Below are 14,978 nucleotides of genomic sequence, written 5' to 3' on the forward strand. Positions count from 1 at the left end.
GTGTTAGAGTACCTTAAGTTGCTGTAATTTTTGGAAATGGTAGTGACTTCTGTAGAATGCAAAAAGAAACTTAAGAAAAATCCTCACACTTAGATGACCTTTAAGAGAGAGTAGCAGAGTCTGTGTAAAGGATGGGTAGCCACAAGTAAGTGAAGAGTGGTACTCACTCTTGTTCTGACAAGTTGGAGGAGAATTAGTGAGAAAAAATATATCAGTGTTGAAAACAGACTGGAACATCTAAATGACCTCTAGTAGGCATTGTAGGGTAGCAAAGAAAAGGGGACATACCCACTTAGTGGGTGTGAAATAGAGTTCTGGATGATCAGAGCAGATCTATCAAAAGGGAAATATACTCACAAATAATTTGTTTTATTTTATAAGCAGCAGTCATGAAAATCTTGAATTAGTGACCAGTGTTTTGGTTTCCTCTCGGAAAAAAAAAAAAGAAAAAAAAGAAAAAAACAGGAAAAAAAAGCAGAATTGCAAAAATTTTAGTGAGAGTATTTGTAAAAACAGTTTATGATAATATATTTGCAACATTTATATTTTTACTCTTTTATCTCCTTCCTCTAAATGTATGTATAAGAACTTAAAGAAATTCTCTTTAACAAAATTAATTAAAATTCATTTATAGTTTTTGAATCTGTACAGCACTAACAGCATTTGAAAATAAAGAAAAAAGAAAAAAAATTAAATTATGTTCCTTTTATAAATCCTGAGGAAACACCTATTTTTGCATGTGATTATTCCCAACATCTTTGGTGAATATTTGTACATGCTCAAAGTTAAGCATGTGCTCAGTGCTCTTGCTGAACAGGCATGTGAAAGGCAGATACAAGTCTGTTAATGTCTCTGAAATTTTTTATCTACTTGTCTCAGGGCTGAATTTGACTTTTATGGTTCAGACCTGAGTCTAAAAACTGTGCTGACACCAATGTCTTGTGCCCATGATCAATTTCCATTTACCTTAATTTCTGGGAACTACATTACATTATATCACCTGTGTGTGCAGAATAACTGCGTTCAAGGTAGTGTTCTCTGACCTGATCAGTAATCCCAAGTCTTGCACATACATTCTTTACTATCAAGAGCTCAGAACGTAATAGTGCTGGCCATAGGAAGAGAGTGGACGTAATTTGCTCTGAGTTTAGTCATATTGTCATCATGCTAATAATGCAGCTAGCTATTTCTACTTTCTTTGGACCTGTTTTTGCTCCAGAGCAAGAGCAAATTAAGCTTCAGAACAGTTGAACCATTAACACAATGGCTGGTTTCCCTGCCCTGCTGACTGTTCTACTTTGAAACTAATACGTGTAAAACATTATGCAGCTGTGCTGTGCTTAATAAAGTCTTCAACTTATTATGCTTATTATGCTGTGTAGCACCCTGCACTAATGCTCTTTGTTTAAGATACGCATTATATAAAGCAGGACAGTATCACTTTGCATTACTAAAATTTCCAGAACTGGGTTAGCTTCTAGGAGACAACATATTTGCAACTCGAGGAAGGTAAGATGTAAAATCTATCCTTTGCAACAGAACTTTGTACACTTCCTGCCATTAGCCTGAATAGCAGTGAACCCTGGCATCTGAGAAGAATGTGGCAAATCACTCTGGAACAGGACCCTTTGCTACTGTTTTTGCTTTTTTAGTGTGACCTATCTAAGGGAAAAATGCTGACTAAAAGTGTGCACTGCTGCTAGGCGACTCCAAGGAGGTGCAGAGAGCTTGAGCAAGATGGGAGGAATTCTTTCAGTCTTTAACAAATCCGATTTCAGCCTGGCAGCAGCTGCTGGCTCCCTGTAGCCACTCCTGGCTGCAGCTGCTTGGGTGGAGCAGCATACCCAGCCTGAAGGAGCATGTGGTCCTGGAGGCACTCTGCTTAGGGGATTTGTTTACTGCTTTGTCCTTCTCTGCATTAGTTGGTAAAGCCGCTAGAACAGCAAACTCAGTGCATGCAGGAAGGGCGTTGTGTTTCAGCAAGCCAGGATGACTGAACTTTCCTTGCTCAGTTTTGTCATTCTGGAAAGAGTTTTCTTTCTTACTGGTTTGTTTTTCTCAGCTTTCCAAAGGAAATGGGAGAAATCTGCTTGCTGCCGAAGAGCTTTCTTGGAAGTTGAAGTAACTAGAGTTGATTTCAGTAAAAAATCTCTGAAGTGTCATATAGGAAAGATATCCAAGTGCTCTTCTCTTCATGTACAAATGCCATCTTTCAGCTCATCTGGAAGGGCAAAAATAGTCACAAAAAAGCAACGCATCTCATAGGTAGCTTTCTAATCCCCTTATCCTATTCCATAAATGTGTGTATGGAAAGGTACAGGGGCTCAAAAGCAGCTGTAGAAGGAGTGGTGTATGGGGACACAGATGAAAATTTATCACGGTTTTGTGGCTCAAGAATAGAAGGTCACTTGCATGCTACAGCCTGCACAGAAAAATTTTATTACTTTATTTTTAGTAATAGCATTTGATTTTTAGAAATGACAGCCAAGTGCTAACAAACGTATTTTACATATTGTCAAACTAGGGGAAAGGCTTTTATTTCTTCTTTTTGTTCCATTCTTACCTTTTTTAGCGTGGAACTCTCTCCAGTAAGATTTGAAAATTCAATGCCTAAGTATTAAAGACATGAACTTTATCTCTGGATTGGACTTTTAACAAAAAAAAATCTTGGCAAAGTATGTCCTGCATCATTTTCGCTGTCTTCCTTTTCATCTTTCTTCCTGTATCTTCCTGTATTTCTTTCTCCTTCCTTCCTTCCTTCCTTCCTTCCTTCCTTCCTTCCTTCCTTCCTTCCTTCCTTCCTTCCTTCCTTCCTTCCTTCCTTCCTTCCTTCCTTCCTTCCTTCCTTCCTTCCTTCCTTCCTTCCTTCCTTCCTTCCGTCCTTCCTTCCTTCCTTCCTTCCTTCCTTCCTTCCTTCCTTCCTTCCTTCCTTCCTTCCTTCCTTCCTTCCTCTATTTATTTCTCTATTTCTTTCTCTCTGTCTTGCTAGTGTTAGTTTTGCTTGTGTTGTTGCAGTTGCTATTTACTTCTTATATTTAAAAAAGTATTTTCACCATCTTCATGTAGACAGTTAAAAAAGCAGGTCTGCCCATTTTCTGAGATTTGTATATTTTCACAGACATACATAAGCTATCATGCGTAAACTATTAAAACTATTTAGTCTGTGTATTTTTAGCATTTATTAAATAATTACATAATCTAATGGAGATTACTATTTATCAGTCAGTTACTGGCAATTTGATTATAAGTGAAGCATTATGATAATGGGCACCAATAGATTTTAGTTCCCAATGCATAATGGTTGCATTATTAATGCAGAGACCAGACTGGTCCTCCTTAGTGAACAAATCAATTGTAGTAGTAAATCAATTGTAATAGTAAAGCATTACATTCTAGCCTCAAAAAATTGTTTATTTTTCTGTATTTGGGAGAATGATTGAGTGACCGATTCAGCAGAGAAAGGTTTTGTACTACACTTTAAATAAAGCATTTATTTTCCTTATTTCATAAAAATATGTAATAATAATTAGGTTGATTGAAACAGGTTTACTGATACAGCTTCAGTATTTTTAAGGTCTTGGGATGTTTGGAACATCTCTGTGGAGCCAAACAATAATTGTATTAGAACTCTGTACCACTAGATGTCATGGTTGTTTCATGGAGCTACAACAAGGAGGATTTATCTTCCAGGAAGAGTTGAAAAAAGTTTCCTTTGGCTCTAATTGCTCGTTTGTCATTTTTAAGACAGTATACAAGAGACAGATCATTAGGCAGATACTTATTATTAAGCAGAGGGTTTGTTATTGGATTAAATTCTTGGTTGCAGTGGTTTTCTTCTAATTTGCTAAGTACTTTATGGTTCCAACTTGGATTATTCTGCTTTGGTATCTAGCAAATTATATCATCTAGTTTGTCATCAGAAGGGCAACAAAGATAGCGAAGGGTCTGGAGGGCAAGATGTATGAGGAGCAGCTGAGGTCCCATGATTTGTTCAGTCCAGAGAAGAGGAGACTGAGGGGAGCGGGCCTTGTGGTGGCGGGCTGCTCTCTCACAAGGGGAGCAGAGGGGCAGGCACTAGCTCTGCTCTCTGGGGACAGTGACAGGACCCAAGGGAATGGCATGGAGCTGGGACAGGGGAATGTCAGGCTGGATATCAGGCAGAGGTTGTTCACTGAGAGGGTAGTTGGACACGAGAACAGGCTCCCCAGGGACCAGGTCACTGCACCAAGCCTGCTGGAGTTCAGGAAGCATTTGGACAAAGCCCTCAGGAATGGGGTTTAATTTTTACTTAGTCCTGTGTGGAGCTGGGAATTGGACTCAGCTATCCTTGTAGGTCCCTTCCAACTTGGGATATTCTGTGATTTCATAGTTCTAACTCTTGCCCAGCAGTTTATACTGAGAGCAATTTCACTTAAGGTAAGATGTTAGAAGAAACACATGAGAGATTAAATTTGATGTTTTAAATTGTTTTATTATTCCTACTCCAGCTCTCAGAGTAGCCAACCTCACTGAAAAGTAAACTGAAATTATAATTTGAATGTTGCACAGCTCTCATAGACACGTGAAAACCCTCAATTGGATTTAGCTGGCCCTTGAAGTGTGGACAGGCAATTAATAATTGGTGGTAATGTGCAGACCTATCAGTGTTTCTGGTGGGGCAACATACAAGTTGTCCTAAATTACAACATAGGTAGTTTGACTTTGTAGCTATTATCTCTGTGGCTGCAAAGCTGTAGAGTTGTCATCAGTTACATTGTTTAGAATTACTTTCCTGAATAAAAAGAGGTATATATATTGCAGGTTCTCTTTTGTGAGACTGCAGTGATTCTGAGCTGTTGGAATAACCTTTCTCTTTTATTTATTTGCCTTTTCAGGAAGCTGCACTGTGCAGGCAACTTCCCATGGACTCAGAAAACATGACCCCAGTTCAAACAGCTGTGAGCACAGCAGCCATGACACAAGACATGAGACCTGTTACAAATAATGGATCTGATCCTTTCTTGAACAGGCAAGTTCATGTCCTCCATATTAGACAATCTACACTTTTAAAGTTGTCTCTCTAAAGCAATTTCTGTTTCTATTTATAGTGGGCCATACCATTCCAGGGAACAGAGTACAGACAGTGGTTTGGGATTAGGGTGCTACAGTATACCAACAACACCTGAAGATTTCCTCAGCAACGTAGATGAGATGGATACAGGTAGAATAACCTGATTTACCTTAAAGTATAATGATATTAACAATGTCTTATTATAGCTAATAATGTTTTATAATTGTGTAATTTTTTAAGGTAACATTTGTAGAGGATAGGCATTATTTTAAATGCTTATGGGAAACAGGGAGGATAATTTTTATATTAAGTGTGTTGTTTTAAATTACTTCTAAGAAGAGTTTGGTATAAAAATTCTTCTTTACTTTTCCCAGGAGAAACTATAGCACAGACAACAATGAACATAAATACACAACAAACACGTTTCCCTGATTTCCTCGACTGTCTTCCAGGAACAAATGTTGATCTTGGGACATTAGAGTCAGAAGACTTGATCCCTATCCTGAACGATGTGGAGTCAGTACTCAACAAAAATGAGCCCTTCCTTACATGGCTGTAGTCATCCATTATTCAATGCTGATTCAGCCTATAATGTAATTCAGAGTTTCTTTTTCCTCTTTAGATAGAGGTAGAATATCTGAAAATCCTCAGAGATTACTGCGTTAATGATTTTTGTTAGTTTAATCTCTGCGTGGGTTTGATTGACACTAACTTAAATGTAAAATACATATATGGATACACATACATAAATATCATACATAAATATGTATTTCTTCCTCTTCAGAAGAGCACACACTAGTTTACGCATTTGTATAATTCTTTTACTTTTCAGATCAGGCAGAAATGTTTCACTTTAAGGACAGAAATTTAGTATCATTTGTGCATGTCTTTGACTGATCTTCTAGGTATTGATTAACATCACAAACCCTTAATGAATCACAAAAGCTAACTACTAGGTCACTTGGTTCAGAAAACCAGCACAGCAACAGACCATGTAAGCAGTTTTATTACTATATTTATGACAATACTATCAGAGGCTTTTTTATCAACTTCTTTAAGCTTTAAAAATATTTTTTATTATTAGCAAAACTGTGCTGTGTGGACTATAGATTAAATCTGATCCATATCAGCCATAGTAATTCTCATTATATATTTGTAAAGGCACAAACAGTACTATTGCAGGTTTGTTTGTTTGTTTTTTCAGTATATTACTGTATAGTTTTCAGGTAGTAAATATGCTTTCATTTTTAAAGTACCAGGATTGTTCAGCAACAGTTTCATACTGCTATAGTGTTGTAAAATAAAACAGACTGGTACTAACTGCACACTTTTTAAAATAATGTGTTACAAAAAAGCAATTTTTAATGGATCTTAGATTTTGATGTTTATTATATTAAACACTACAATTTTGTAAATTAACACATGAACAAACAATTTTTATGTATAAAAATCTGGCAAATAATGCAAAAAGCTGCTGTTGAAATCAAGACAGAAAAATGTGGCACAACTTGGTAATATCATATGTAGTGGGAAAAAGTGTTCGCTCATACTGTTTTCAGTAATGTGCTTAACTGACAATGTCAAACTGTACATGTAGTTGTATACATGAAAAAAGATGGTAACTTTATCAGGGCAAAGCTAAGCAGTATTGTTACTTGTCTTGTAAAGTTGCATAGTTCTTAAGTCTTTCAGTTACTGTAATTTGTGTACAGGACACAAGGCATAATGTTCTCTTTGCACTTCTACCTATTGTATATCCTACAAATACTTCTTTCTCAGAGGTTTGGGACTGAGAAGGCATCAAGGACATAAAGCATCTAGTTCCCCTGAAATGCAAATGAAGTCCTAAAATTCTTAAATATTTTGAGGATATATTATTTATAATCTATGAATTTAAGCTTTTTATATTGAAAAATGTCTTTTTATGAAAAGCGTGAAAACTTTTCTTTGAGCTTAATCTGGGTTGTGTAGAGAGAGGAAGAGATGTAGCACTCAGTGTAAATGTGTGTTTTTCAGATCTAACAACACTTAGTAAGATATTACCAATGAGCTAGAGTATTGATCACTAAAGACTTTTTTCCATCTGGTGGGATGAACGTAGGTGAAAAGGTCAGAGATGAAGTTATGGGAGCATGAGAAGGCTTGGAAGTAGAATGATTATGTAACAAAATTTGATCCATATTGGGAAGGGTCACTGCAAAATGGGATACACACCAAATAAGTCACCAGCATTCAATAGAAGACATAGTAGAACTTGATACAGTAAACTACCTTGCAGTTGATGAACTGATGAGTGTACATTATACCAAAAGTTGAAACCTAAAATTCTCACATCAAAATGTAGAAAAAGGAGAGGGAAGGCAACATCTTACAGTCATGGAGTTGTATTACATAATGAAAAGTAGCTCTTTTTGTATATATATATTTTTTCTAATATAAAATGCAATGTGACAGCAGAGATATGTGTGCACAGAATTTAATTACTGAATGGTCACTGTGTTTCTTTCATTCTTTCGGGGGGTCTTCTTTGTTTGTTCATTTGTTTGTTGGTTGGTTTTGTTTCTTTTTTTAATTTCTGCTAGTGCTGTTGAAGTAACAGAAATTTCTTTTCCACAAACAAGGGACCGGGCAGGGCTGACCAATGTTGCTGTAGCTATGATTAATCTCTTTTAAGATTACTTCAGGTTGTCAGCCACAGTGAAAAATGGCTTTGTTCTTTGGCATAACTCACTGTATGAAAAACTGTGGTGAAAGAATTTTTGGTGTTTTGGCATCTGGTTGTGGTGCCAACTTGTAAGGTCAGCTCTTCAGCACTGCATTATTTGCCTAACAGACTGAAAGACATCAGTGCTAGAACAATTTAAAATAGCTGCAGATCAATGCTCCAGTATGATTCGGTTGATAAAGCTCATCATTAGATTATATTTAGAAAATGCAGTTTGTTAATTTGCTAGTAAGTAAGTACTACTGTAAATTTAAGTTTTGTCATAATACATCATATTCCAAGCAGGTCAAGATTTCATCTGGTGTGAATTAGCTAGCCTGTACTGGCTTCTGTTTGGCTACACTGATTCTCATCAAATGGAGGCGACAGCTCTTACAATGAAAACTGATACAGTTTTCTGTTGAAGTCACATACGTTTATCAGAATTACAAAGCTGGAAATTTGATTCCTCTTTCAAGTGTTTCAAGTGGTTAGGTGTCTATGTTCAAAAAGTTAAAGAGGTAAAAAATCAGAAACCGTGTCTTCCATATTCTGTAATAAAACAAGAAGGTGCTACTATGTGAAACATTATTGTCAGTGTAAAGCAACTACCAGAATCTTAGGTTGGATCTTTACTCAGTCATGAGCCAAACCATGGTTAAGTTAAAAGTGATTATTTATACTGTAAGCTTTTATTTCTTGTAATGGAGAGGATATATAAGATGAAGCACAGCAACAGCAAAATCTATTTTAAGTTCTTTTTTAAAAACAGTTTCTAGCTTTAAACAGGCTTATGGTAGAACTTTTATTCAAAGCACATTTAATTCTTCTGAAACTTAATTTTTTGTTGACAATATTTTACTGTACTATTTCAGGTTTTGAACAGTTACTTCACTAAATGTATGCCATCTACATGTAGAATAAATGCAGTATATGTGCCAGCTGTATAGCTGCACCATCACTGAGGGTGGCATACAGAAGTGTTGATGATACAGAGTAATGGAGTGTTGTTAATTACAGTTTGGTTTTTGGTAATACCATAAGAATGTAATTTGGGGAGGGATTGGGTTTGACTTTTTGAAAACAAATGCTATATGGGGGAAGGAGAGGGTTAAAATGTCTATTTTGAATACAGAAAAACATGAGCGTTCAAATAAACTTCTTTCCTAATATAGTGCATCCATGTACATGCTAATACTTTAACTTTTTATTTACTTTTTCCATCTTGTTATATGACGTGTTATATTTGTTATTAATTTAGAGTACCTCGCAACCGATTGTATGTATCAAAAGCAATCAGATCAAACTGTTGTATTGAGGGTTTGAATCTGCTTTTTATTATTATTATTTTATTTCTTTGATGTTGTACCTGAAAAATAAAATGAATTTTAAAATTCTGGATACGTATTTGTTTATTAATTATTATTTTTTTTTCCTTTGAGGATTTTACTGTATGCTTCCTGGAGAACTGTACATGCTTGTAATAAAGGTAAAGGCATCTATTCTGTGGAAAAGATATACATTAAATTAAATGATTGGCACTTAGCAAAAGAAATGTTATTTTACGGTTTCAGTTTAATAGTAGTTGTTTTGGACATTGGTTACAATTACAGTTTTACATGTAATACTTCCAACATGCTCCCAGTGCCACCACTACTTGTTTCTTTTTGTGGTCCCTTGTAATTCACTAACACAATGGCTTGGTTACAATCTGTTTAATAAAATTTTCGCTAAGCAGAAAAGTCAGCACAGAGTCCATTTCCATTAATTTCTGTTTGGAGGACTTAAATAGTGCATTGGTCTCACTCTGATAAAGAACAAGAAGTTTCTCAAATTCTGCATAAAGAAAGTTACAGTCTTCTTTCCTAGGAAACAGCCATGAAACCTAAATATCATGTGCTTGTATTTGAATATCTTTTCTTTACTTTTACAGAATAATTCTGAAGATGTCCTAAACTTGAGTCTGTTGATGCCTAATGGTTTTAATGAGAGTTGAAATGCAGAAAAAGAGATCCAATCAATCAAGTGTACTCAGATTTTCAATAAAATTTTAAAAGGCTGCTGCAGAAACAGAACTCTGACACCATAAATAGAAATATTCACCTATGAATTGATGACTGGTTTGAAACACTGTAAATAGCAGCAATAAAAGGATATGTTATCTCAAAAAAGTTGTGCCAGGGGTGTTTTAGGTTGGATATTAGGAAGAACTTCTTTACTGAGAGGGTTGTGAGGCATTGGAATGGGCTGCCCAGGGAAGTGGTGGAGTCACCATCCCTGGAGGTCTTTAAAAGATGTTTAGATGTAGAGCTTAGGGATATGGTTTAGTGGAGGACTTGTTAGTGTTAGGTCAGAGGTTGGACTCGATGATCTTGAGGTCTCTTCCAACCTAGACAATTCTGTGATTCTGTGAAAAAGAGGTAGTATCAGTCTCTTCCACAGTTTGCACAGGGAGTTATGCTATGGAATGTACTTGCAATGATCTGGAAAACAGGTGAAGAGTGAGGTGAAAAGTTTACAGATGGTATGAAATCATGCAGTATAATGAAGGCTAAATCTTATCACAAAGACATTTGGAAGTATTCCGTAATAGAGAATGACATGGCATTGTATTTCATTTGAAATGTACTAATAAATTTGCAATAATGTCTAAGGGAAAAATTAGGCCTAACAAGGCATAAATAATGCTGTGCTTTGAAGTATCCATTATTGATTGATAAAGAAATTTGGAAGTGACTGTGTCTAGTTCTGCAAGAGATTAGTTTTGTTATCAGAAGGATTAAAAACAGCAAATTACAGAACTGTATACTTTATTATGTGAAGGAAAAGGAAATACAATTATGTTCTTAAAAAAATGCCATCAATCTGATCAGAGATAATGACACATTTTCAATATTAGACAAGACTAGGAAGGCCCTTAACATGAATGCGGTGGGAAGGTAACAATGAAGAATGAAAGTTACCTGATTTGATTGTTTGGTAGTAGATTTTAGACAACAAAAAAAGGGGGATTTTGTCCCATAGCATGTAATTAAAATGTAGAATGCAAATACTTTAGTACCTTTCTCTGGATCAGGAGACTGCTTTTTGAAGTGAATCTCTCAACTATCTACTTTGTTTGCATTAATGGGATTCACTACAAATTTAACTTATATAGAACATTTAATTCAGGAGTGCATCTACTGTGCCCCTACAACTAAATCAGGCCAACAGCCCAAGCTGCAGTTAATCTGAAACAAAGCCACCAAAATGTGTGTAGCATGGACATTGAGCCTCGGGTACTGATTTTTTCTATAGATCCACTCTACAGCATGTGCCAATGTACGCACACATCCATCACCCATAGATGCCATAAAGGGGTTCCCACAGAGCCCAATTCAAGGCCACCCACCTATGGTTATTAAGCCCATCAGTTCTACATGCAGTCTTTGGGTTTAAAATCTTTTAAATCATAGATGGCTGACCCAATATGGGCATTTTGGGGTTCCCAAGACATCAGCTGTGTGCCACTGTATATTTCATAAATTACTGTGCTCTAACACATGCTGTGATTTATGTCCACATACAGGTAGTAATCGAATACACTCTTGAAAGCAGGTCTATTGCTTAGTGTTTTTAACCTACCTGAGAATAGTTTTGTACAACTACCATCTAAAATAGCAACATTCAGATTAACTTATATAGCAATTCTTATATTGTGTAGAAAAAATTTATTTGTCTCTTAGGTGATTTGAGATTCAATGTAACTGTCACTGTTAAGTAAACTTAATACTCTTCCTAGAATCATTTCCTAACACAATTTATTCTAATCAATTGTTAGAATGCTTGTAACAATATCCTCTGCTTACTACGTGAAAAAGCCCTGGAATCTTCACCAAACAGAAATTTAAAGGTAGTCATTTATTTTACTTTAGTTTTAATCTAAAAAAAAAAAAAAAGGACAACTATTTGCAGCTTCTTGCTTGGGGGTCCTCATAATAAATAGTATGTGCAATATTTATAAACAATTCCATTTTAAGATGCCTTTTTTTTTTTTTTTTTGTTCCAAAGGGAACATTGTATTACTTCATTAAAACAAACAAACAAACAAACAAAAACAAACAAACAAAAAAACACTTAAAGATGGAAGACGAGTATTAACCAAAATATTTCACCCATTTTAGGGTAAGAAAATATGGGGCAATACTTGCTTTCCAGTTGGATGAAAATGTGCTTTTGGATAAGGTTATGTATGGCATATGCCACAGACTGGGGCAAAGAGCAAAGGGCAGGGAAAATGAAGAAACTGTTCTGTCCTCTTTGCTGCAGATTTACTACTGAGGTTTCAGCAGTTCGTGTCATTCCTCTGAGTGAGTCTTTCCACATATAAAATGGGAATACTTTGTTTATACGCTTACTTCACTGTTGTGCGTTTGCAAGTGAACTGGTCAGTGGAGAGAAAGCACTCTCCCAATGTAGGACTATGCCAACTGGTATGCTATATATGGGCACCAAAGCTCTCAGAAATAGTGTCTGAAATCACCCATTTTATGGAGGATGCATCACACAGACTTCTGAGGATCTCCTACATTTAGCAGGTGTAAATATAAATGTAATGTTTTATCAGCTTACTTTGGTCTGTCTGGCCTTCTTATACATGAAAGTGTATGAATCTAGTCTCCAAACTGAAAATGAGTGTTTATCCAAAATTAGACTCTTTGCTCTCTTTCTGCATTTTTTCCCTATCAGTTGCAGCAAAGCAGGGCCCTTTTTCTTAACACTGAAGGACTAAGAAATTTATGTAAATCTACAGAGGATTTATATGTATCTTCTGGTTTGCTGATGCAGCTCAAGATGACTTAAAGAGATGTTTTAGGTGATCAACTACAGAACCAGAGTCTTCTGTGTATGTAACTTTATAGAACATAAGTGATATATACCATGTCCCTAGGCAATAATACTGCATTAGATTGTGAACCTGTTTTGAGAAACATTTCTTAATTTACTCAGGCATATTAATCAGGTTTCTTTGGCAGAAATGCTGAGTGTGTGTTTGTTTATGAAGGTCATTCAGTTTTTTCATAATGATGCTGACTCACAGCTGGTAAGTTATCTCTGCCTTCCTTCCAGTTTGGTCAGCAGTGTTCTGTGCAGATTGCCACTCCCTGCGTCTTGTCATATAAGAGCTATAATAAAACTGTTCATTAGGGAGGAACTTCCTGTGATTGTGATGAATTCAAGAGCCCAGCCATTTTGCAGGAAGAGTGTCAATAGTCTGACCTTCCTAGACAACAATTTAATGTAACAGTGCCACTGGTGGGCCCTCTGTTCTCTTTTTTTTTTTCCTGCATAAGTTCAGAAAGCCTGTTCAGGCTACACCAACAGCTGCACATCTACAGAAGACTTTGCTGCCAGTTTTCTACTGGGTGAATAAATAGTGTGCATGTGTCTTCTTGGAGCTTTACTTCTAACATTGTCTCCATAGAGTTCTGTCAGGAGGGCATTCTGACAATGTTATTTTCAGTGCAGTGCTTAAGTTAAAATCTTTCCTAGGCGTTTTTTCTATCTTGTCCTCAAAGCTCACACTATCCTCTGTCATCAGCAATGTGTGTCCGTTCCCCCAGCTGTCTTTTAACTCTTTACGATGTGATTATTATTTTCAAGTGCAGTAGTCCAGAAAAATCAAGACCTTGTGGTTAGGGTGTTTGTTTTGTTTCCTTCTAAAAACTAACAATATTGTAAACAATGTCTTGCAGAATTTCAATATTTATCTTCTCAATTTTTGCAACAGTGCAAGAGTTCTGGAGCAAACTAACAGCACTGCCTTCAGTTCTTTGAGAGGTGCCATGAGCCCATGTAAAACCCTCTTGTGCACCTGTGCACTTCTTCAAGTACTGGTAAATGGCACCCTTTCCCTCGCCCAAAGTTCTTGGTGCCTGGATCTATCCAGTGGGCTGCAACACACGGGGTCCTGTGGGGATGGTGTCAGCTGCAGGCATGAACCAACACTCCCATCCCCAGTGGCTGCTTCATTTCAGCTTCAGCTTTGGAACTTGCATTGCCAAGCCTCATAACTGCCCATGGAGAAGGGAGAAAGATGGAACCACAGCATGAGGGAGGCAGCACAAATACAGGGGGTGGGAGGTAGTGGCTTTTCACTCATGGCCATCACTGTGATGTCTCTGGGGTAAAGAACCCACCTATATCTATGACATGAAGAAATCATTGTTCCCCACTCTCGGGCAGCACAGGCTGCACCAACAGTTTGCCTTGTTGATAGTTATACTGAGTAACATAGAAGCCATTAAGGGGAAACTAAAGATGAACTGAGGGCAGGTGATGAATGTTCCAAGGATAGAATGATGCTAGAAACCATCCTTTGCACCCAGCTGATGTGAACATTATAAAGGAAGCACAAAAGTTTTAACTTTGTGTGTGCTATTTCCCAGTTTTAGAAACAATTTTTTTTGCTAAGAGTTGTCAGCTAGAGCATCATTCCCTGACAGGCAACACTGTCATGTGGTTCATGATCATCTTGTTACAAGCCATTTGTTGCAGACAATAAATAAAGAGAGCTCCAATTGTACACAATTTAGCCCTGCAGGGGCACCGGTATTGTCAGGTGAAAGCTGAAATGTTCAGTCTTAAAATCACATGCACATGCTCAAGATGATGTAATCAGAGTTATTAAATTACCTATGTTTCTTTTTATGTAAACTCTCAGTTGAAACTGTGCCTCACAATGTCAAAATCACCATACTCTCAGCACTCAAGTCACTGAGCAGACAGGTTTTTGAGTGAGTAATGAAGTTTCAAATAACAGATGCATCACTGAGATTTCTCAAACAATAGTGTTTTTCCTTTAAGCAACCAGGATTTCTACTCAGTGTAACAGTTGACAATTGCACATGCTAAAACATTCCATATTCCCAAAGGCTTCATATAAATAAAACAAGACAAATGCAAGATGAGGTGCTAGACAGCTGCTAGCCACAGATGAAAGAGTAAATGTAAGATGGTTGCATCAGTGGGTGGTGATATAAAGTGTACCCTCAAATTCCCTAGCAGTGCAGTAGAACAGGTGGGAGAGACAGCTGTTTCTAAAGAGGTTTTTTTTTTTTTTTTTTTTTTTAACCTTTCACAACGTATCATTAAGGCCCCTTTGCCTTTATTAATGTAACTCTTTGTATATATCTAGCTATTTAACATTTGTGCATAGCGTTCACCACCTCTTACTGCTTTTAA

At 36.6% G+C, this 14,978-nt stretch overlaps 1 pseudogene across 1 annotated transcript; it reads left to right on the forward strand.

The window, feature by feature from the left end:
* The first annotated feature begins 4,874 nt into the window (after nt 1-4,874).
* On the forward strand, nt 4,875-9,155 carry LOC311429522 (WW domain-containing transcription regulator protein 1 pseudogene; annotated as a pseudogene). The gene is made up of 3 exons: nt 4,875-5,008; nt 5,088-5,200; nt 5,425-9,155. The product of its transcript is annotated as a WW domain-containing transcription regulator protein 1 pseudogene (transcript).
* Nucleotides 9,156-14,978: the final 5,823 nt, after the last annotated feature.

Source organism: Aythya ferina (genome assembly GCF_964211825.1).
Source record: "Aythya ferina genome assembly, contig: HAP1_SCAFFOLD_1300, whole genome shotgun sequence".
NCBI classification, from domain to species: domain Eukaryota; kingdom Metazoa; phylum Chordata; class Aves; order Anseriformes; family Anatidae; genus Aythya; species Aythya ferina.